We start from the raw sequence: 23,146 nt of genomic DNA on the forward strand, positions 1-23,146 counted from the left end.
GTCTCATCATCTGGAACTGTTCCTGTAGGAGCTTTCTTCAATTCCTCTCCAGAAACATTAATATCTTAAAAAAAAAGAAGTACTTCTATCCTGGTCCACTGTGTTCAAGTCAGGTTACCTCAGCTGTGGTTTGGAGATCTGTGAATTTCTTTGCCATAGGTATGGGATATAAAAATTTTTAGCCCGGGATAGAGACATCTAACACAGATTTATTTGAGCACCAACTAAACCATAACAGATTTGCAATTCCCTTCTATAGATATCCGTTTTCCTTTTTGGCCTTGTACTATATAATTTTGTCTGTGCAGATTTTGAAGTCTGTATTTGCTATCAAAAAGACAGCAGTTTCCACTGAAGCATCTCTGACTATATGTTCAGAATCTTTATGTCTGGTGGAAGCTGCTGGTGGCCTTTGAAGCAGCATTACCAGCTGATTTTGGGGAGGGGTGGAGTGTTTTTTGGTTTGGTTGGATTTTGGGTTTTGGGTTTAATGTCTTTAGCTATGATTTGGATGAGTGGATCGAGTGCACCTTCAGTAAGTTCAGAGATGACACTAAATTGGGCAGTAGTGTTGATCTGCTGGAAGGTAGGAAGGCTCTGCAGAGGGATTTGGACAGGCTGAATTGATGGGCTGAGCCCAACTGTATGAGGTTCAACAAGGCCGAGTGCTGAATTCCACACTTGGGTCACAACAACCCCATGCAGTGCTACAGTTTGAGAGCAGAGCTGTTGGAAAGTGACCCAGAAGACAAGGACCTGAAAGTGCTGTTTGACAGCTGGCTGAACATGAGCTAGCAGTGTGCTCAGGTGGCCAAAAAGGCCAATGGCATCCTGGTCTGAATAAAAAATAGAGTGGCCAGCAGTACCAGGGCAGTATTGTCCCCCTGGACTCAACACTGGTGAGGCTGCACCTCAAGTACTGTGTTCAGTTTCAGGCTCCTCATGACAAGAAAGGCATTGTGGTGCTTGAGTGTGTCCAGAGAAGGGCAATAAAGCTGGTGAAGGGTCTAGAGAGGAAGACCTGTGGGAGTGGCTGAGGGAGATGGGGTTGTTTAGCCTGGAGAAAAGAAGGCTCAGGGATGACCTTATTGCTCTCTACAACTACCTGAAAGGAGGATGTAGATGGGTTGGGATTGGCCTCTTCTCCCAGGCAACCACAGAGAGTATCTTTGCATTTTGAAGTCTTCAGATGAAATAGAAAAAATGGCATTCACTCATTTTATTAGCTCTGTAATCAGATTTTCAGAGTTTCACAATAACAGGAGAAGCTTGAAAAGTAATTAAGAGATTCTCAACACAGCAGGAGTTTTTGTTAAATGAGAAAACTAATTCAGACTGCAGTTTGAAGATACAAGAGAAGTTAGGGCTTGAGTCCAAGAGACTCCTAATCTTCAAGAAAAGTAGCTGTTCTGAAAGCCGTGGGGAGAGAAAGGTCATTCATATACTTTCTCTTTCCTTTCAAGGAAAGCAAACTATTAGGAGCTTATCCAACAATTAAAACATCTGCTTCACAAAGGAAAGCACATGTCAGCTTAGGTTGCCTTGATTGAAAGGATGCATTTTATTATATAAGAATTTGGAAAGATAAAAAGTAGTACATAAATTTGTGTTTGTAAGGAACACAGTTGATTTCCAAAGATTAGTAACAGACTGTACATATGCCTTTGAGAAAGCACCCAACCACAGAAACAATGGTTTCCTAATGCACGCTTATTTGGATTTAACCAGATCCCATATGCCCTGGTGCAGCAATATGCATGTAAGTCACACCAGAGATTTTGGTGTTCAGTTTTGATATTATCATAACGTACTGACCTTTTCAAAACTGTGAATCTTCTAAACTTCATTTTTCCCTGATGAAGATACAGATGGTAATGAATGGCAACAAGTAACTAATTTGTAAATCTTTGCTATCTCCTACTATTTCATGCCTCCCTTGTTACGGCTTTCCCTATCTCATCTGCTCTTTTCTGTGGCTAGCTGCCACCTCTCCTACTGCTTTGACTCTTCTACGTGGACCCAGGTTTCATTGATGCTTTTCAGCAGCTGTGCTTGGCTTTAAGCTTTTGTTTTCTGGGTTAGTTTAGGGCATAATACAGAGATTTGTTTTCTTGTGGGCTTCTCTTACATGGAGAGAAATTCACCTGTCCTGTGGAAGACACTGTGCTCAGCAGTTTGTCTAGGTCTCCTAATCCACACTGCTCAAAAATCCCCCTGCTCAAAAGCTGTGCCTTGGTTCTTACTTTCTCACTGCTCTCTAGGACTGAAGGGAAGGAGAAATATATGGAAAGAAGCAGAAAATTAAAATATAACATCGGAGTTCAGTGGGAAACCAGTGAGTACCCACTTGTTGCTTTGTTCCCTCCTCTCTCTCTAATTTCAGAGAAAACTGCTCTTCAGGCATGTGGCGTTTCCTACAGGAGTGAGTGTGCTTGAGCCTACACCACTGCAGTTTTATGGACTGAAATATGTACGTTTAAGGCAGTTTCTCACACTGACCAAGTGCTGTATTGTTTTTACCCTGGAATAGCCAAGAAATCTGTATGGAGGAAGTGCATTTCAAAATACTATTAGGAACTGAGGAACAGGCAATGATTTTGTCATAAACTTTTATTTTAAAAGCAGAACAAATCAGACAGTGAAGTCGCCAAATATCTTTCAGGAAACGCTGCATATGCTGAACCACAGCAGGAATCAGGCATGAGTCCTGGAGCAGACAATATAGCCAAATTTGATTCAGCACATCAGCACTGCATTTGCGTGCATAAACCTCTTAAAATCCATTTCAGTTTCCACTGTAAAACTATACATGGCTCATCTTTATCTCACCTGCCTCTGCCTTATAGTCTGCATCTTAGTCAAGTGATATCCATTTGGGATGTAAGTGAGAAAAGAAATATTGTAAACACCTAAATTTTACAGGGCATTCAATTTAGCCGTATTTGAAACATTGAAGCTTTTCAAGTGAGAACCATGAATTGATGCAAAATGCACAAAAGGAGGACATGTAGTAGCGTAACAATCCTTTGTCACACAGGCAATAAAGTGATGTGTGCGCTTTGCTAAGAGGAGCTCCAACTCTCCTCACTTCTTCTTTTCCTCTCCTACCTGCAGGAATTCCTGCCATGCTGCTCTGCTGCTGAACCAAGTTCCCTGCAGCCCCTAAAGATTTGTGCTGGTAGCACTGCAGAACCAGCCTGGCAGTCTTAATACTCGTAGTGATGTGGAGTGCTTTCCCAAAGTCATTAGCTCCAGGAGTTCTGAGACCATGGGGACAATTGTATAAACCATGAAGAAATTTTTGAAAAAATGAAACCTGTAGTTTCAAAATCCTTAGTAAAAGCACTCATGCCTTGGTGTCAGGCTTTTCAAGCCAATGTAGTGATTTTGAATGCTTGAGGGTATCAAGTTGTGTTACTAGTGCTGCTGCCATAGGCCTGTTTAGGAGGAAATGGGTTTAAGGTTAAATCAAAGTTTGTAGGCAAACCCCTTTGTCTTTTTTTACAGTGTCTTTCACTTAGCTCTGGTTTACATCTGTTCAGTTAACCTCTAATTGCAGAGGTGATTTAGGGTGAATCCTCACTAGAGGCTGTTTTATGTGGCAGAGAGAAATGGAAAGAGGCCAGGGTTTCACGGACATAATCCTATCTTGGGGTTTGCAAAAATTTACCTTTGCAGGAGTTCAGTCAGTATCCCTGGCTTTGATTTGAGAAAGCAGCTATTCCAACACAATGATTCACAAAAAAACTTATGAAAATTTGGAACTCGTTCCAGTCAGTTCAGAGTACCTTTTGAGTTCTCAGGGGTCACTGTAGATTTTCAGCTGGTTGGTTCAGAGGTTTTCACCTTCCCTTCCTTCAGATGTCTACTCTTTCTTCTGGAAAGACCTAGAAGTTTTGTAATAATGCTTCTTCCATGCTCTTGAAAATGACATACTAAGCTGAAGGACTGTGATAAGTTTATTCCAACTATTTTTAAAATCTGCATATTTCTCAAACAAAGAAGTTAGAGTCATGAAAAGGATTACTTTCAGCTGAGTGGTTTTTATTTCCTCCCTATAAATTTATGGCATAGCTCAGAGCTGACATAAGTCAGTAGCTGGTAACGTAGTTATAGACTAGGGAAAGGGACCAGGCAGGGAATAGTCCTATGCTGCTATTCTGTCTGGAACAAAACTAGGTTGTAGAGAAATGACTAGTGCATGTGAGGGAAATGAATTTTCGAGTAAAGATGTCTCTATTCCTGCATCCTACAAGTGATGGTTTGTGGAAACAGAGAAGTTGTCCTTAAAATTTCCTGTTAATTTGTTGTGCTCTCTGGCACTGGCAGAACACTTGGTGCATAGTGAAGTTATGCTGGAATTGAGACTGTAAAATCTTCCTATTCTCTGCTGTTTTTTGTTTGTTTGTTTGTGGGTTTTTTTGTGGGCTTTGTTTGTTTGTTTGTTTTGGTTTTGGTTTTGTTTTGCTTTGTTTTGGTTTTTTTAAATTTTTTTTTACCCTGCCACTTGTTTATACAGTGTTTCCATCACCTGCTGTTCTACCCTTCAGTCTCCAGGGACACATTTGTGACTGGTGTATGAGGAGCAGGGCTTGAGGAATTGCACTGTAGTCTTCCTGCTGGTGATAAAGGCAAGAAGCACTTCACACAAACTTCTCTTGATGACTTCTGGATGGTAGCTCACTTAGGAAAAATGCATATAGGACTAGGTTTAGATTGGATATTAGGAAGAAACTCTTTACTGGGGGGGTGGTGAGGCACTGGAACAGGTTGCCCAGAGAAGTTGTGGATGCTTCATCCCTGGAAGAGTTCAAGGCCAGGCTGCATGGGGCTTCAAGCAACCTGGTCTAATGGAAGGTGTCACTGTCCAAGGCAGGGGGATTGGAACTAGATCATCTTAAAGGTCCCTTCCAATCCAAACCATTGTGTGATTCTATGATTCTACAATTTTATATCTGAAGCTTGGTCCTCTATTTCTTTAATTTAAAAGTATAATAAATACTTTAACAAGCATTCGGATTCACTAAGAAATAAGATTTTCCCCTATTGCTTCCACGCTTTAATGTTAAACATTATCATATGCATAACAGCATGGTTCATATTAAACAAAGAAGTTCATACTGAGTCAAATAATTTGCATAATTATTAGCAGGTCTCTTTGCTAGTTGTACAACCTTTAAAAAAGCCCCAAAAATACACTGAAGAGTGTAATCTTCTTTTTAAATGCTACAGAGGCCATTTTATATTTCTGAGAGATTTGGGAAATCCCGCTGTCTCTTTATGAGATATATCTAGGGATAATCTAAAACCAGAGTTAATTAGTGCAGTGTTTATTATTCTGCTGTTAATATTACTTTTCCACTCAGAGCTCTTGTTCGGGTAAATCTATTAAAGTGTTATGTGCTACTACACATCAACTGAGGCCTAATCCACCATGTTCATGTGTATCCTTTCACTTTCTGCGTGGGAGTAGCTTCCTTGGTTTAAATAGGAGTAGGTTTAATTAAGTGTTTAAGTGTTTACAGTGTATAATGAAGATATACTACATTAATACTGCTTTTGCTAAAATGTACCTCTAACATTGTTCCTTCTCCCCAGCTGTCAGCCGCATACTTTTCTTATCACTTTGTATCAAGTTAAGTGTAGCTGTTCCAAATATATTACAGTTCATATGTAAATAAAAACATGATTTAAATAACCTCTCCAAATTGTTGAGCAAAAACATAACTAAACGGAGAATAATAAATAAATGAAAAGGAAAACCAGTCAAACACACTTATACAAAACTCAGCCATTGATCTGAATCTCCAACATAGATAAAAGGTGCAGCGGTGAATTGAGGAGGAGGGTAGTAAAGGACTCTGTCCCTCTCTTTGTGCTTTTGAGGGTAGTTTTACCATAGTGCACCCCTGAGTATGTTTCTGTGGGCACTGAGCAAGGATAATTTCTCACTAACCCCAGAAGCCAGGCAGCGATCTTGGGGTGAATGAAAGCTCTTTTGCCCCATTCCCTCAGATATTGGTTAAAAATAACTTTTATTTACAAGCTCCTGGTCAGTCCGTGGTCTGATTTACCATACATCCAGACAGACTTTTGCATCAACCCAACTGCAACATTGTTACAGGAACAAGAAGCACGAAATACCTACCGAAAGAAATGGGCTTCAGTTACAAAATAATACACTGGACATCCACACCACGGCATTGCTCCAAACTGTCATGCCAGTGGCAAGGGGTACCCTCTTCAGCTTTGTTGGGCAAGAGTACCAAGAGGCTACTTTCACAGCTCTTTGCTGTAGCAGCAGCCTTTTCCCTGGAGAAAAGCACCTGGAAGGAGGGGAGGTTGTAGATAAGCCTTGCAGTCCCTACCCTCTCTAGAGTACTGGCTGGAACCTGCCACAGTTCTTGTCACATACATGCTCCTGCCTCGGGGCTGTTGACAGGATCCTGAGAGCACTTTGTTCACACACTATTGAAATTCATGGTACACTTCACGTTTCCCAAAGTTAATGATCTGGACTGTTTGCAGATGCAGGCAGACCTCACTGCTCAGACCTGTAGTGATGAGCTAGTTACAAAAAATCATGTTTTATCTGAAGTGACTAAATACATGTAAGTTTTATGAAAATTGACCTTTCTTGTTGGATAAGTTTCAGGAAACAGTTTTTCACTTAATGACTGGCTTGAATCCAGGCCAAATTGGTAAGTCTGTAAGTCTGGACTAAGCAAGTAATTTTGAACAAATTATTTATTCAGTGAAGATAGCTGCTTTTCCTCACTAGTACATAGTTCATGGACAGACTGTGAAACTCTTTAACTTACTTGTAATTCAAAGTTATTCATACATTTCCTCACATAATAATTCTCGATCTAAAACTATTTATGAAAAGATTATCAGTGCCTGCCATGAAGAGACATGAAGGAATGGAAATTATGTCTGGTTCAGAATCAGCTTGAAAATGTAGATGGATATGCTCTAACGTGAAGAAACTCTTCACTGTTCAGTGAATGTGGCTGGTTTTCCTCAAATCATTTATTTGACAGACCAGTTTTTCTGGCATTTGACCAGCTCCATAATTCATAGAGAATTTCCCTCCCCCCTGCCCATCATTTTCCCAGCTATGCTGAAAACCTTGCAGCCAGACAGCTGTTCTGAATGAAGTGTATATTTGGTCTCATATTGGTTCCTAGTAAATAGGTACACTGGTGATGAAACCACACGTACTACCTCAGGGCCATCTTTGCAAAGAGGACAAAAGGACATGGACATTTGCCTGCCTGCTTTGTAATAGAATTGGCCCCTCTGGTACGAGCTGCAGTTAATAGACATTAGTCAAGCAGCATGAACTTTCTGGTGTGAAGGGCAACACCTGTACCTGCTGTGCTGTCAGAACGAAACTAGCATGCAGTACCTTTTAGTGTCCCTTACCTGCTCACAAGAGGAAAGGTGGGGAGGGAGAGCCACTGTTTTAATTCCTAATTCTCTCCTGCATCTGGGCAGAGCTCATTTGAGCATTGCTCACTGAATCCTTCAACTCTTTTGCAGAGAAGCTGGCACTGCCTGGGGTTTCTGCTTGACATCCCAGTCCAGGACATTCATTTAAACCTTCAACTCCCTTTCCTATGGTGCTAACATAATTCCTTTAGTTAATCCTCTGGTTAACCTCAAACTGAAGACTCTGATTCCTTTCAACTCCATCATCTTTCCTGCCTTCCCTTTCCACTATTCCCCTGCTGCAGCCCTCATCTTGTTCTTTTACCTGCTTCACTTTCTTCTTTTTTTGTTTTTGTGATTCATATCCTATCTCTTTAGCCTTTACTATTTCGAGGAGGAGGATGCCTCTCCTGGCCCCAGTCAGTGCTCTTTCAAGGTCTGGCTTATTCTTTATAATATATCCCCTTTTTTTTCCTTTATTTTATATTACAATGGAACCTCCAGCTGGTATTGACAATCACTGAAAGGAGAGTTCCTACCCAAAAAATTTAGAATGAATTAATTCCACAGGTTAAACAGACCAGTCCTATAATGTACATACAGCGTTCAAAGACAGTAATTAAAATTGTTAAAAGTCTAATTTGGTTGTGTCAGAATTATATGTACTAATATAAATGCACATTTAGGGAATGGGCCATTTTAAAGATTGTTACCTGTCTGTAGGTTATTTTTATTCTGGCCTTGCAAGATTTTTAACCTATCTTCAGTGTTGCAGAGCAGTCAGCTATCCTGGATCTTATCTTTATTTTAAAATATCTGATTCTTTCCTACTCAGTTCTGCTTTCTTGGTTCTGGTAACCCTCTGCAAAATAGAATAAGTTTTTCATTCAGTTGTGCAGGTGGTAAAAGACATAAAACATTAGAATGGATCCTTTAAAACAGCTGTAAACTAAAATGATGCTTGTAAACTGAAATACTGCAGTTTTGTTCACCCTCAATTTTAAAATAGTTTCATGAGGTAATTGAGCCTTAAAGGATCTGGATTTTTTTAACTCTATTATGTTATTATGCAGTTGCCACAGGGGGAGCATATGCTTGCTGCCAAAAATCTAAAACTGGAATCTTGGATGTTAAACAGATAAGATTAAGTCATAGATTTTAGCTGTACTAGAAGCAAACACAACATTCATCTGAAGCATGTGACAGCTATGTCCTGGAAAACTGTTTCTAGACAGACATTCTTAGCTGCTTACATAGACTAAAATAGACCATTCACATTCATTCAGTCTACTGAGTTTTAAGCACCCCTATAGAACTATTTAGTTGAATATTTTCCTGATTTTCCTGAAGTGTGGCATTGCTTGTTTAAGGAGACTTGTAAATGAAGCCTTTCACCTAAGATGGTTACACTCTTATGGATTTCTGCTATTCTTATTGGTCACTAAACACACTGTGACATTTGAGTTTGAAGACTTTTTCTTAGCTGTACTGATGGTTTTGAGTCTACATTGGATAACAGGTATCAGTTTGTACACATTCTGTATTACATTTCATTGTGCCCTAAAACATGACAGGCATTGCACTGAACAAAAGGAAGATATAATCACTTCCCCGAAGAATTTACTATCTAATTTTAGATTAGAAAGGGAGCAATAAACAGCAGGAGGAGATGGAGTGAGGAACTACCTCACACATCACAGCAGTAAGATCAAGCTGTTAAGCTGTTGGGACTTGTAAACACCTCGACTGCTTAACTAAATGGTTTATTTAAAATAATTATGATCAGTGAGCCAGTAATTGTAGGCACCACCAAAATGAACTCGAAAGGAGGGATTTGAATGAAAAGTTCAATTTCAGTGAACCAGAATAAGCATTGCATCTTACAAACTGAGCAGAATGACACGGAAAAGCTTGCAGGAGGGGTAGGTAAGTGGGACATCAAGACTGGTGTCAATGCTAAATGGAGAGAACAAACCTGTATACATGGAAAGTGTGCAGTTATGTGGAGCACTGGAGGTGAGAGCAGATAGTTCACATCTAATGTGGTGGGTAAAGGAGAACTAGTGGACTGATTTAAAATGGACTTAAATGCCTGCAGTGCTTCAGCTGAATTAGCAAGGTTGGGACCAGTGTGTTAGGAAAAGCGTGGACCCATTGCCAGGTGGAGCAGACGGACAGGAGGCATAGAGACTTCAGGGATAGAGCTTGGGATGAGTGCTTATCCACTGGAGCAGAATAAAAGTCTGGAAGAAGACTAGTCCATAAGCTCTACAGAAGGCTTCGTACCTAGTCCCCAGTCGCCTATTCATCATCACTACAGTAGCCTACCTCTCTTCCTATCCTTGCTCTATATTAATAGCCTCCCTGATTTTCCTTCCTACGGTGTCTGTCCTGAAATATCTATTGGAGTGGTATCTAAGTGCTGTCTTCTAGGTTATATATGGTTTGGTGGCACTAGTTCAGTTTGTACTGCATAAAGAACCATTGTAGTAAGTGCCACGTTTGCTCAACCCTGAGGTCAAAGTCTACCCAAAAAGATGGCTTAATATTATCTTCACGTAAAGATAAGGCTCAGTGACAGAACTTCACTAGGACATCTTTGACGTTGCTGTCCATAGTCTGCTATGACACTAATATGAAAAATCAAGCAGCACTAAAATGCAAACGTGCAGTTGCCCAGTCTAAATAAAACACACTTCGAACCACTTGTTTAACTATTGTTAAAGAATAAATCTGGACATCCCAGATGACCCAGTTTTTGTGCTATTGCAAATCTCCAAACTCCTATACTTTCCTCTTTGACGGTCTCAAATGGTTAACATCTAGACTTTATTATGTTGCTGAATCTTGTATGTTGTCAGGCAGCACCATGTCGATTAAATCGCACTCGAGAGAGAGTTAACCACAAAGCTGTAAGCATTCTTGACAGGTCATTCTTGCTTGAGCCTGGTTTCTTGTGTATAAAGATTAAGAGTCTTGTCACAGATGTGAGGAATGAAGTACATGCAAAACAATGGAGCATCAATAACTCATAAAAAGCACTTAAAAGAAGAGGCAAAATTTGAATGAGATGCCATACACATTAAGCAAAATAAGACTAGTAGTAATATTGAAGATAGAGTACTGTAAAATAATTTCATTAAATATTGAATGCAAGTAGTAATTGACAGTGATTGTTCATTTCAGTGATGAATGAACGTAAGAATTTTATTTTTATTCAGCACTGTACCAAACTGAGGCAAATAACTTCATGTTTAACATCATTTGTTTTCTCGAATATTTCACATTAATAATATTTGAAATTAACTGGTTCTTATTCTCTGCAGACACAGCCGTTGTCACCTAGCAGATTCCCGAGTTCCATGGTGGCAGTTACTTTATTCCTTTATCTTTGTTACTGATGTAGGAGTTTTGGCTTTGGAAAAAGGAATATAACCAATATACCTTTGTATTAAGGTTTGTTTCTACCTGCTGGCCTGCTATAGGCAGCTGGTATAAACTATAACTACATTCTCAAACAATGAGGAAACCAGTTGGCAGAGTTATGACACATTCAGAGGCCCAGCCTCATAGCCAGGTAAACCTGGGTAAAGAGACTACAAGCAACCCAGTGCTTTTTACCTACCTTTGTCTCTCCAGGTTTCCATTAGGTGAACAGAAAGCTTGAATAGGGAAGCCATTGAGATTTGGATTTTTCCTCCTTCTAGTCCTTTTGATTCTGAACTCTCAGAAAAGGTAGGCAGTCCTGATGGTTGAAAGGCAGCCTACAGTGGGGATCTACTTTGAGAAATAAATGGCAGTGCTTTAATTTAACCTGACAATATTATCCTATCTCATAACACACACAAAGAGGGCAAAGAACCCAGCATCTTATTGACAGCTCTTGAAGTTTATGTTTTCAAAATATGGTCTTCAGCAACTGGATTTGAATCAGATGCCAAGATTGAAAAGAAGGCTCACAACCACAGGTGGCTTGGAATGGTGATTTTTGGGGGTAGCTTTTGGTCCATAAACACCTTTGTTTTTATGGAATGCTAGGAGATCTATGAAGCTGACTTAGCAAGCCTTATGTCTTTAAGCTTTCATACATTACACAAAGCTGTACACTTCTACAGAAAAAAAAAAAAGGTGGAGCCACAAAATTGAAAATCATTGGCCTACAGCTTCTCTATCTGAGAGGCAGAGCTCTCCCAAGTTTTGTGTAAGAATTCTTACAAATGCAAAGAGAAAAGTTTTCTTTCAGTAAGTGAATAATCTAAATGACTACTATGGCTTCCCTGTGGATTTCCTATCCAAATACCAACTCAACCTGTTCATGATTACCATGTGAGAATCAATGAGTTCACAACATGCAGTGGGAAGACTGCAGACCATGGTAAAAAGGAGCCTAGAAAAACTGAGACTGCTTTACCACATTATTATTATTATTTTATACATTATTAAATTTCTGCAGTCTGAGTGAAGGTGCTCATAAGGTTATGCTTTCCCTGATCTTTTTAAATTGTCAAAGGATTCAAGTCAATTAAAAAAAATAGTGTAGAACAAAGTGTGCTACAGAAGATTTACCACGAACACTTAGACAGTCTTACTGTACTTAAGACAGGCCACCCCTTGGGCAAATTTGTGTAATCTTCACAACACGTAATTTCCATAGGTGTGAAGACTTGCAGGGCAGGATTAAGATGAAGAAGATTTACACTGCTGGAGAGCAGTCAGTCTGTTACTTCTAGGGACGGATTCTGGAGCTGTTTGGTGTACTTGGTATTTTTGAAGGACAGAGTAGCAGTGTTAAACTGTGTTTAGCCTAAAACTTGGAGTAACAGGGGGTGATAACCAGTCCCAGGTGGTCTCAGTTTTGTGTTGCTGCAGGCAGCCTGTGGTTTCAGGGAATGCTTGTGGGCTGATGCGGGAATACAGTTTGTGAAGCGGCATGAAACGCCCAAGTCCCTCTGAGTTTGCAAGACAGGGAAGGAAGGAGAAGTGCCACAGGCCCTTCAGAGGGTTTTGCAAAACCTCCCTTGTAGGATGTTTGATTTTTGTCTCATCCTTGGTGGAAGAGCACACAGACCCATACTATCACCTGATCTGCTTGGGGTTTTTTTTGACTGCTACTGACTCTCCCGGCTCTGCACCTCTGGGGTTTATAATAATAATGGCCAGTCTTCGCGAGCGAAGATCCGGGGAAGGTCTTTACACCTTCCAGCCCGCGCATTGGATTTTTTAGGTGAGACACAGTGTGCGCGGAACTGAGCCCACCCTTTAATCCTAAGGTTCATCTGCCGGGGCCAAGCGAGCTTGGACGGTGGCAACGAGGTCCTCAGGACGTAGATGGGTTGCCTTTCAGGGCTAACGAGCTCCACCTGCCCGGGAGTGTCCCTGACCGGGAATCGAACCCGGGTCTCGGCAGTGACAGCGCCGCGCCCTTAACCACTAGACCACCAGGGGCTCCGACCTCTGGGGTTTACAGCTGCAGCAACCATCATCTAAGGAGCACAGACAGTAGGGCGAAAAGAGATGGGGCTCTTTAGATGAAAAAAGCAGCTGCTGCTGCTGCTGCTGCTGCTGCTGCTGCTGCTGCTGCTGCTGCTGCTGCAGATAAGGCTGAACAGTGAACAGGATGAGCAGGCAAGGTGCTGCCACTAAGTGCTGTTTCTCAGGCTGCAGCAGGTCCCTCATCCCTGCTACCAGCCCAGCAGGCAGGGCAATGCTGCCTGCCTCAGTCCCAGTGCAATGCGAACAACCCGTGTGCTAAATGCGGCCCAGCTAGACCAGACATGGCTTGCTCAGCATAAATAGTGCTGGTTTGAAGCTTTAATTAAAACAAAATGGGGATAATAAACTTCTGAAACCATAGAGGGGAATCAAAACATCAAACAAACCATTTCAATAGCAGGTAAAATTTAACTTTTGCTTTTGTCCAAGCTTTTAGAAGGTGTTTCTTAGATCAAGATAGCTATTATGACCTAGTATTATGTCTTAAAATCCCCATCCAAATAAATCCTTGGTGAATTTTAAGGTCAGGAAAGAATTTGTGACTATGAAGGAATAGATCTGCTCCAGTTCCTGTTTCAAAGGAATGCCTTGAAGCCAGAAAAGCAGTGAGTTTTCTGCCCCTTAAAGAATAAATGGTTATGTTTGATATATTATCTAGGGATGACTGTTTGGGACAGGCACCTCTGACCCTAAGGTGGATGTGAAGAGAGGACTTGCAAACACAACTGAACCATGTGTGGTGGGTGTTTACATTGTGCTAACTAACAAAGAAACCAAAGCTATCATATCTGTAGCTCTTTCTGTAGCTCCCCTCTGACTGGTGTGCTTGTATCTTTGGTGTTTCAGCAAGTGATAGGATGCAGAAGGGTTGACTGCATAGGTTTGAGCAGGTGGTAGAAAAAAGTGGGCCAACATTGTAGTCTGGTTCATGTCTGTGTTGATATGCAAATAAAGCACAGCGAGTAATGAAATGTATGTGTTGTTTCACACTGAGCCAGGTAAATCCAGTTTGGGGAAAAAAAAAAAAGAGCCTGGTGGCATATTAGATTGCTTATAGGAATAAAGTACCTACTTTGTACTTTAATTTTCACACTGGTAATTAGCATTAAATTCTTGTTTTGGAAAACAGTTGGGTTCTGCTGAGGGTTTTTTTTGGAAACAAAATTAAAAGTTTCTGTGCTCCTGAGTGCTGACTTCTTTATTCTGTTCTTTACACAGGATAACTGTTGAAGGCTTTCTGCTTCATGCTGAATTTGACTGAGGTTTAAATGTGTTTTTCATATTTCCTTATCCTGTAACTGTAATTGCTTCAGTGAGCCTTGATTACTGTCATCTACTACCATGCCCTGCTGCATCTGACTGGTTACAATTGCACAGTAAAATAGCACTTTGTGTGGTTTTTATCTGTGTCTACAATTTTTATGTTGCAGTTGTATAATATCCTGATTGTACCACTGATATTTTAATGCTTACTCCCTTAAGTGGGTCTTGAAAAGATCCACTGAAGTCCTGTTTCCCTAGTAAATTACCTGGAACGGATAAGAAAGTAGAGCACACTTACAGACCCTCTTTTGTTTTCCTGCTTATGCTAAATCCACTTCTCTTTTTTTCTTGGCCAGCTGTCTGAGACATAATTATCCAGAATTGTAAAAATCAGATTTAGATGAAGCTTTTATGTGGAGATCAAATGCCTTATATTTCACAGGAAAGCTTACACTACATCACGGAAGAGTTCACTGAGAAGCTTTGCGTTATGTCTCTGCTCCTTTGAGGGGGAAGATCATACTCTCCTAGCTGCAGAGGGACCTCCTAGGGCTGTACCTTCACTATTTTTCAAACAATTTTGTTGTTATGGTTACCGGTCACCGAAGACTCATTCTCAACACAGCCCCCGTCTCAATCTCAAACTGTTTTATCTCTCCCCCTGTGCCTGTTTCTGGATCTGTTTTGTTACCTGTTTGGTGATTCAGTACCATTCCTGTCCCTCCACTATCTCTGCTAGGACAGCTTTGGATCCTACACACACCATGATTTTCTCCTCCTCCTTCTCCTGATCTCAAGAGACACCTGTACCTGTCACTGCCATCATCCCTAACACCATCCATTCTCCTTCTTCCTCTTGTGGCCTCTCTAATGCCTAAAGTTTCTAAAATGTTTGCAGCCTTCCATCCTCTCCTCACATCTTGATATCTGAGCCCTCTGATCCCTTTTTATGTGACATACATATATATTTATATAAATACTTTCAACATGGTGGTTGATCCCTTGAGGATTCCTTGCTACCTTTGCCCTATCTAGCTTACTTCCTAAGGGTAATAAAATGAAATAAGACACATAATGGGGTAGGTCATGTAACTAAATCAAACCTGGAGCTGCAGGCACAAGTATGGGAGGGTTTAGGTAGGAGGCCTGTGAATTAACAATTTTTGTGTGGAAGTTCAAAGGAGCAGAAGGGCTCTGTGAGCTGTTATGCCCAAATGAATTCTTCTTTACTGCCAGGTAAATGATTTAATGATTTCGGGCTGGAATGTGAAGGCCAATCCTATTAGCAGAGGCTCATCCAGGAAATCCTACAAAACCTGCACTCAGTGTTGCTTGGCTTCACATGGAATATTTGTGTCTCTCTAAGCCAGGTCTCCTCCTTGATGTTTCTTCTCAATTTTCACTTTCATTTGTTTTCTCCCTTAAATTTAAAAGAAGACATCATTGTAAAGTGGTAGCTACCTGTCCTTACACGTGTCTCTTTCTAAATGAATTACATGATTTAATTAGCAATTGTTTCATAAATAATTGAACTGAGTCATACATAAATTTCAGTCTAAGGTGCTATTCAAGTTGATGGTAATTATTATGACTAATAAAATAGATAAGAAGACATGAATAATGAAGTCAATCTCTCTACCACATCATCCACAACACTTTCATGGCCTTGGTTATTGGGAGATGTAAGATGAAAACCTGTTTTCCTCAGCCAAAGGAATCTCTGGCTATATTTTCCCTTGATCCATATTTTAAGCTATCCAGGACACACTGATCCACAGTTGCATTGTGCTACTGAGAGCAATTAGTTTCACTTAGTTTTCTTTTTATTTGGGAGAAACTAGAATGTAACTATGTGGTTTTTAAATGAACTTTTAAGCATTATTTGAATTAAGCTTGTATAAGCAAGAGGCTTATTTATTTTGGGTTGTTATTTTTTTTTATGTGAGAAAGTTAGTTTCTGAAAGTTTTTTATATGTTTCATATCAACTTCTAAAATTCTGCTTGTTTAAAAGGAACTGCCAAATGCTGGAAAGCTTGTTTGTTGTTGCTTTCTAGTTATCCTGGCATAATACCAGGTGTAAGTCTCAAATGCTGATTAAATCTCTGAGAGAACGGAGATCCAGAATTAGTTGCTTGCAGGATGTCATACCTTATAAACACCAGGGGAGAAATAAATTAACACATCTCAAGATGGATTATGGTAAAGGTCTAGAATACATAAATAATTGTTTAATGATATGACATCTACATTTCCTGTATTAAACTGTATTGGCTGAATCATTAGTAGAATAATTAGCTGAACCAATACAGATAATAAGAAGTTGTTGACCTAGTTAGGCAGGAACAAGGTATAGAACAGTAGGTCAGGCAACAGGACAAAATTTTGCTTTCCAGTAGTAAACCCTGAAAGGTCTGTAAAAGAAACACTGAGCCTGCTTTCAAAACAAACAGCCATTCCACTCTACCAAATGCCATCTCTTTGACAGAGGTCATGGTGACTGGGGGAAGGCTTTCTCATGGTCAATATTCTTCATGGAGCAGCTCGAAACTCCTGACTGAAATCTGATCTTCTAGCTGTGTTTGGGGTAGCCAGCACTTCAAGGAAAAGCTAGAGCTAGAGCTTCGTGACCTGGTCTTTAAATAAAAGACTCCATGAACATGATCAAAGTCCCTCTGTTGGATGTCCCCAATATTCCTCAAACCTCTCCCACAACAGCATATCATTTTAAACAGCTCTGAATTCTGGCCAAAGGGACAATGGGCCATCGTGTCTTCCTAGGCTAGCCTTCAGACTAGTTAAAGGGTTGTGTGCTGAGCCACTTCACCTGGAACTACAGCAGTTCACTCTCCTCCTCAGATGAAACCACAAAAGAAAAGCTAGACACCAAACCACCTACATTGTTTATAGCTGCCATCCTTGCTCAGCAGGTTTCCAGTGTTTCAGGCCTGGTATGAGTCCATAGCTGGCTTTGGAAACAATCCTGGGCAGGTCTGGGAAGACCTTTTCCAGACATATTTCTGGAATGAGTACAACAAATACTTTTATCAGTGAACCCCGAAGCGTCTGAACTCTTCTCACTCCTGGCTGAAGAAAAGCAGCCACCAAGTTCTTCTCTGAATACTTTCTAGAGCTCCTTCTTGGTCTTGAGGGCCTCCATTTTTCCAGGACAACAAAGTCCTGCTGTTTTCTTCACAATTTGATGAATCTGAAAAAGTTATGGAGTTGGAGAGGTTTAGGTTGGCATTATTGTAACAGTTGTGGAGCCCCTGGTGGTCTAGTGGTAAAGGCGCGGCGCTATCACCGTGGAGACCCGGGTTCGATTCCCGGTCAGGGCCACTCCCAGGCAGGTGGGGCTCGTTAGCCCTGAAAGGCAACCCATCTACGTCCTAAGGACCTCGCTGCCACCGTCCAAGCTCGCTTGGCCCCGGCAGATGAACCTTAGGATTAAAGGGTGGGCTCAGTTCCGCGCACACTGTGTCTCACCTAAAAAATCCAATGCGCAGGCTGGAAGGTGGAAAGACCTTCCCCGGATCTTCGCTCGCGAAGACTGGCCATTATCATTATTATTGTAACAGTGATTAAGGCAGATAGCCTGGTTACTCTTCAGGATGCAGAAGAGGGAGAAACTGTGAATTAAAAGCAACAGAGGCTTTAGTCAGGTCGAGAGCTTCTCTCAGTGGTATCAACCAGCTGCAGCAGCAGGGGAAGGGGGAAAGAAGAGCTGTCACAAAGCACTGGCTCCTACAGCAGGCTATGTGTGCTTGGCATTACTCCTGGCTCTGAGTCAGCTGATAGCTGGGTAAAATTAGGTCACCTGCCAACATGTTCTTGAGTCAACATGCCCTTGGCTTTTAACGTAAAATTTGAGGTTAGGTAAATAGATTAGTGAGAGAAAGCTGCCTCTGAGAGCAGAGTGCTTGATGGAAGAATGCGTGGGTGTCTTAATTTGGTTTTGTATCAGTCCTAATGGTCCTGAGGAAGTCCTGGCTATGATCACAGCTGTACATTCAGTCCTTTTGCTGTGAAAGAGGCCTCCATAGAATTGCTGTGGACTGGAAGCTGACACCTCAGGAAGCGAGGGGGCAGATTTGCTGTCTCCAGGGTGGGTAATTGACAGGGGCTGGGTGTTTCAGTGAGGTATTGGCCCATCCACGCAAGGGAATGCTCTGTGAGGATTGAGGTTTTCCTGCTCCCACAACTCCTTGAGACCTCCTCAACAGCCAGAGACAGAGGGTGTTTGGGGAGCCCAGTGGGTGGGTGTCCCTCCCCACTCAACCCAGTGTGGATGGTGCAGCAGTTTTATCAAAAATGAACATTTTCTAAATAGGCACTAGCTGCTGTGTGAGGAACACAGAGGTGAGGTTTCAACTAAGAAGTAGAATTTTAATTCAGAACAAATGCAGAAGACCACAATATGTGTGGTATGTTCACTGCAGCTTTGAGGCTTTGCTGTCTTGTTTTTAATTATATCCTAATATGATAGCATGCCACATTATTCATGTTCTTAAAAATGGCTGGTATTGTTTAAGGAGATGCAAATGGGGAGACCCTGGGGATATACAAAGCTCAGACATTTTAAAACTAATAAGATTCAACTACTTCAAATGTTTGTTTATTTTAAAGTGGTATGTCTTTGTCTGCACCAAACTCAGCACTTTGCGGTCTAGGCCAAGTGGGATTTCAGCAGGACTGCAGGATTCTTAGCTCAAAATCAGGGAACAATCACTGATTTGTTCAATGTAGGCTGCTACAAGATGTTTTACAAAATGTTTCTTGATCATCATTAAATAGGAAACTTGTTTGAGTATTGCTCCCTATGAATAAAAATGATTTTCCCCAGCAGGTTTGATATGATTACTTTACATATCAACTGAGGGACTGACAGTCACATTTATGTGACAAAAATATCTGGTGTTAGAACACAATGCTCTTAATGGCATTTGCTAAGGAAAGTTTTCCCTGTAAACTGTTGTGGGTTGTGTTTTGTTTTGGTTTGTTTGGTTTTTTTAAAAATTAATTAATTAATTAATTAATTAATTAATTTTTAAAACCACCCTTATTTAATTTCACTGTTAATGTGAAAATTCCTGGAATCCTAGTGTTCTACCACCAAGCTGCATGAACAATACCTGTTCTGTGATGCTGTAGGATGGGGATAGTCTTGAGTAATACCATGGAAATTAATCTGAAAAAAAGACTGTATTGTGACAGGACTTTGAAAAAAACAGCAGATGAGAAAGGGTTGGATTGGAAGAAAAGTCACAAAACAATTACCTGACCTAGGTGATACAGAAGGAAATATTCAAAAGGAGGTGGAGATAACTGGATGAAAAAAATCTATACTAGTGGGAGAGGGCATCCAGTAAACTGGGAAAAGAAAGGAAGAAGGTCAAGGGAGAATGCTGTTAGTGTGTACATCCAGTGATAGCAAAATGACACATTTTCATACCTCGCTGCTCTGACTGAGCTCTTTTTAGTGACTGCATGCAAAAGCCTTACTATGTTGAGATAAACAAAATCCAAGATCAATATTGTACTTAAGGACCAAATCTTGTTTATCTTACTTTCCTGAACAGTGACCTTGCTCAAGTAAAATTTAGATGCAATACGTTAGTTAATTTTATATATCTCTGATCCCTTTTGAGCAAGGAGAATAAATGCCAAGAGAAGAGGAGTGGGAGAATCTCAGTGGGCATTAGAAAATAACTAGCAGCTTGAGCTCCTCTATGGTATGGCTCAGTTTTTCAGACCCACCTTAAACCGTAAGTCCTATCCCTATAGGGATTATCAGTGATACCTGATTGTACCTATGAAGAACCTTCACCTGTGATGACCTAATTTTGTAGGGATGACTTGCCTCTACTTCTTTTATTTATTCTTGCATAAAGGATGCAAATGAAAATAAGCCTGTGCTTTAAAATTTTGCTTGAAATAGTGTACAAGTTATTTCATCTGCTAGCAATGGAAAATATTACAATGCCATGATAGTTGCCTATGAAGTATCAACTGTGTGTATTGGTGTGGTGCTTACATAGGACACAAATTCTTTCTAGCCCTTTGCCATGCATCCTGGAAGATTGGAAGAGCAAAGCTCTTCCAATTGGTCTCAGCATAAAATCCAAGATGAGAGAAATTGGGAATGAACCACAATTTGTTATAAATATGAGCCAGATAAGGACTCAACTGGAAAATTTCAGAGCCATTTTATGCTGAATGAAGAACGAGTATTACTGAGTAGACCACTTGTACATCTGCTTAATCAGTTCACAGAAGAGTTGTGGTGTGATCATGGTCTTGGCTTGAGACAGGTGGGGCGTCCAGAATTATGAAAATGGATCCATTTTGCAAGACAGGAGTACCTAATTCCCTGGCATCGTCATTTGAAAGCTGATCCAGCTTATTATTCTGCAGATATGGGATATTTTTTTCCTCCTTAACTTTTAAGGAAATAAGACTGGTTCTACCGCATGTGATAGGAACAAATCTCTGCATTTCTGGAGGTACCTGTGATTGAAGTAGAGTGAGATGCTCAAAAATAGGGCTTTTTTTTTTTTTCTGTTTTGGTCTAAGAAAGCCTCTGTGATTTTATTAGAGGAGTTGAAGTTGCAGAAGTGAAAATATATGCAGACTAAAGGGGATCTGAGGGGAAAAACACCTTTGATTCAAGTGCAATTTAGCAATTATTATTGCTGAAATGTTAGATGTTTATATTACGCAATACATCTATTATATTTTAGTAAATAGCATTTCATGTGAAGACAGGGAATGCCCTCTCCCTGCTAAGTTTGCAGCCCTAACTGAATGATTAATCAGAGTCTGGGTATTTAACTATGTATAAAAATGATAATGTGCCAGCTTGTGTCTTGGGATAATGGAGGTAGACCAGTCCTGACAGCCATCCAAAGGGATTTAATTTCCCAGACATTTAATCCAAGCTGTTTTGTGCTCTGGTCTGCCCAACATTATATTTCAATGCAACATTGTATAGCAAAGACATTAACGTCTTAGCAGGTATATCATATGTGATAAGTTTTTCCTCCAAGAGAGCCGTAGGACAGCGCCAAAACACCATGTTGTAGAGTTTGGTTGTCATGATCAATTTGTAGAATGAAATAAGTATCTACTTTATTTCTTGTAAATCAGAATCAGCAGTGAAACCTATTTATTGCCATTGGGACCATGTTTAAAATTCCAGAAGCTGCTCAGTTGATTAATTTGATCTGGGAAATTTACAGACTGCTTGAATAGTAAATACCATTTTATCTAAAAAATAAATAAATAAATATATATATATATACACACACACAACTTTGGTAAGAATATGTGATATAAAACCCTGAACAAATCAGGTTTCTGAGAGGTGATCAAAATCACATCAGTGAAGATGAATGAAACAAAGATCTTACACTGAAAATAACAGTACTATCTATAGCTCCTGCACTGTGTCTGTCTACCTGGCTAAGGACTCTAAATAGCACATAATTACAATGTATAAGTGTTTCTCTAGGTTATTATTCTCTATAGCATTTGAAAGATAATGTATTCACCCATTTTTACACCACATTCCTGTATTCAGGGGAGGCTTCAGAAGCATGACAAGACACTCATAGTCTCCATACAAATTGACCAGCATATTAGCTCATTTTTTTTCTAACTTAATATAAAAAGCACTGTACTTTTATTTTAAAATATGTTTTCTGATAAAGGAGCTCAACAATGTGTAATTTCATTCTAGTATAGTTTTACAAGAATAGATTTTCTGTTTTAAATTACATTACTCAAGGTAACTAGCTGAAGCTTCCTAGAAGGCTACCAGATCAGCAAAGATAGGGAGAAGGCCAACAGCAGTATATTTAGGAACCATAGTCCAGTCCAAAATATAAGTGATTTTACCAAAGCATCAGAGCTAAGGCTTCTATTACTCGTGTTTTGCTTACTTCTCTTTTCTCCCATTGGGAAAGACACACATCCAAAATTCATTTGTGTGGCTTTTACCTTTTTCTTTATGCCTCAGTGAGATGTGAAAGACAGGAAGGAGACCCAGACTTCAACTTCTTAAAACAATACACCTCTTCCCCTTCCAAATATCTACCACATCTCTGGTGGATGGACCTTATCTGGCTGCCAGACACTCCCCAAGGTCACTTTCTCTCTCCTCCTCCTCAGCTGGACAGGGGAGAGAAAATATAATGAAAGGTTCATGAGTTGAGATAAGGACAGGGAGAGATCACTCACTGATTACTGTCATGGGCAAAACAGACTGAACTTGGGGATATTAATTGAATTTATGACCATCAAAACCAGAACAGGATAATGAGAACTAAAACAAATCTTAAAAACACACTCCCCCCCACCCCCTTCCCTCCTTCCCAGCCTCTGCCTCTGCCACCCAGTGACACAGGGAGACAGGGAATGGGGTTACGGTCAGATCATCACACATTGTTCCTGCTGCTGCTCAGGGGGAGGAGTCCTTCCTCTGCCTCCAGTGTGGGGTCTCTCCAACAGGAGACAGTCCTCCACAAGCTTTTCCAGTGTGAGTCCATCCCACAGGTAACAGTTCTCCATGAATGGCTGCAACGAGGGTCACTTTTCCACAGGGTGCAGTGCTTCAGGCACAGCCTGCTCCAGCATGCATCCCCCTACAGGGTCACAAGTCCTACCAGCAAACCTGCTCCAGAGTGGGCTGCTCTCTCCATAGGTCTGCAGGTCCCTTCCTGGAGCCTGCTCCAGCACAGGTTTCCTGTGGATTCACAGCTTCTTTGCAGGCATCCACCTATCCAGCTCCTTCACAGGCTGCAGGTGAATCTCTGCACTCCTATTGACCTCCATGGGCTGCAGGGGCACAGCTGCTTCACCATGGTTTGCACCACGGACTGCGGGGGGAATGTCAGCTCTGGAGCCTGGAGCACCTCCTACCCCTCCTGCTGCACTGACCTTGGTGTCTGCAGAGCTGTT

The sequence above is a fragment of the Myiozetetes cayanensis genome, unplaced genomic scaffold (assembly GCF_022539395.1).
Source record: "Myiozetetes cayanensis isolate MyiCay16 unplaced genomic scaffold, myiCay2020 scf1, whole genome shotgun sequence".
In the NCBI taxonomy this organism is placed as follows: Eukaryota; Metazoa; Chordata; class Aves; order Passeriformes; family Tyrannidae; genus Myiozetetes; species Myiozetetes cayanensis.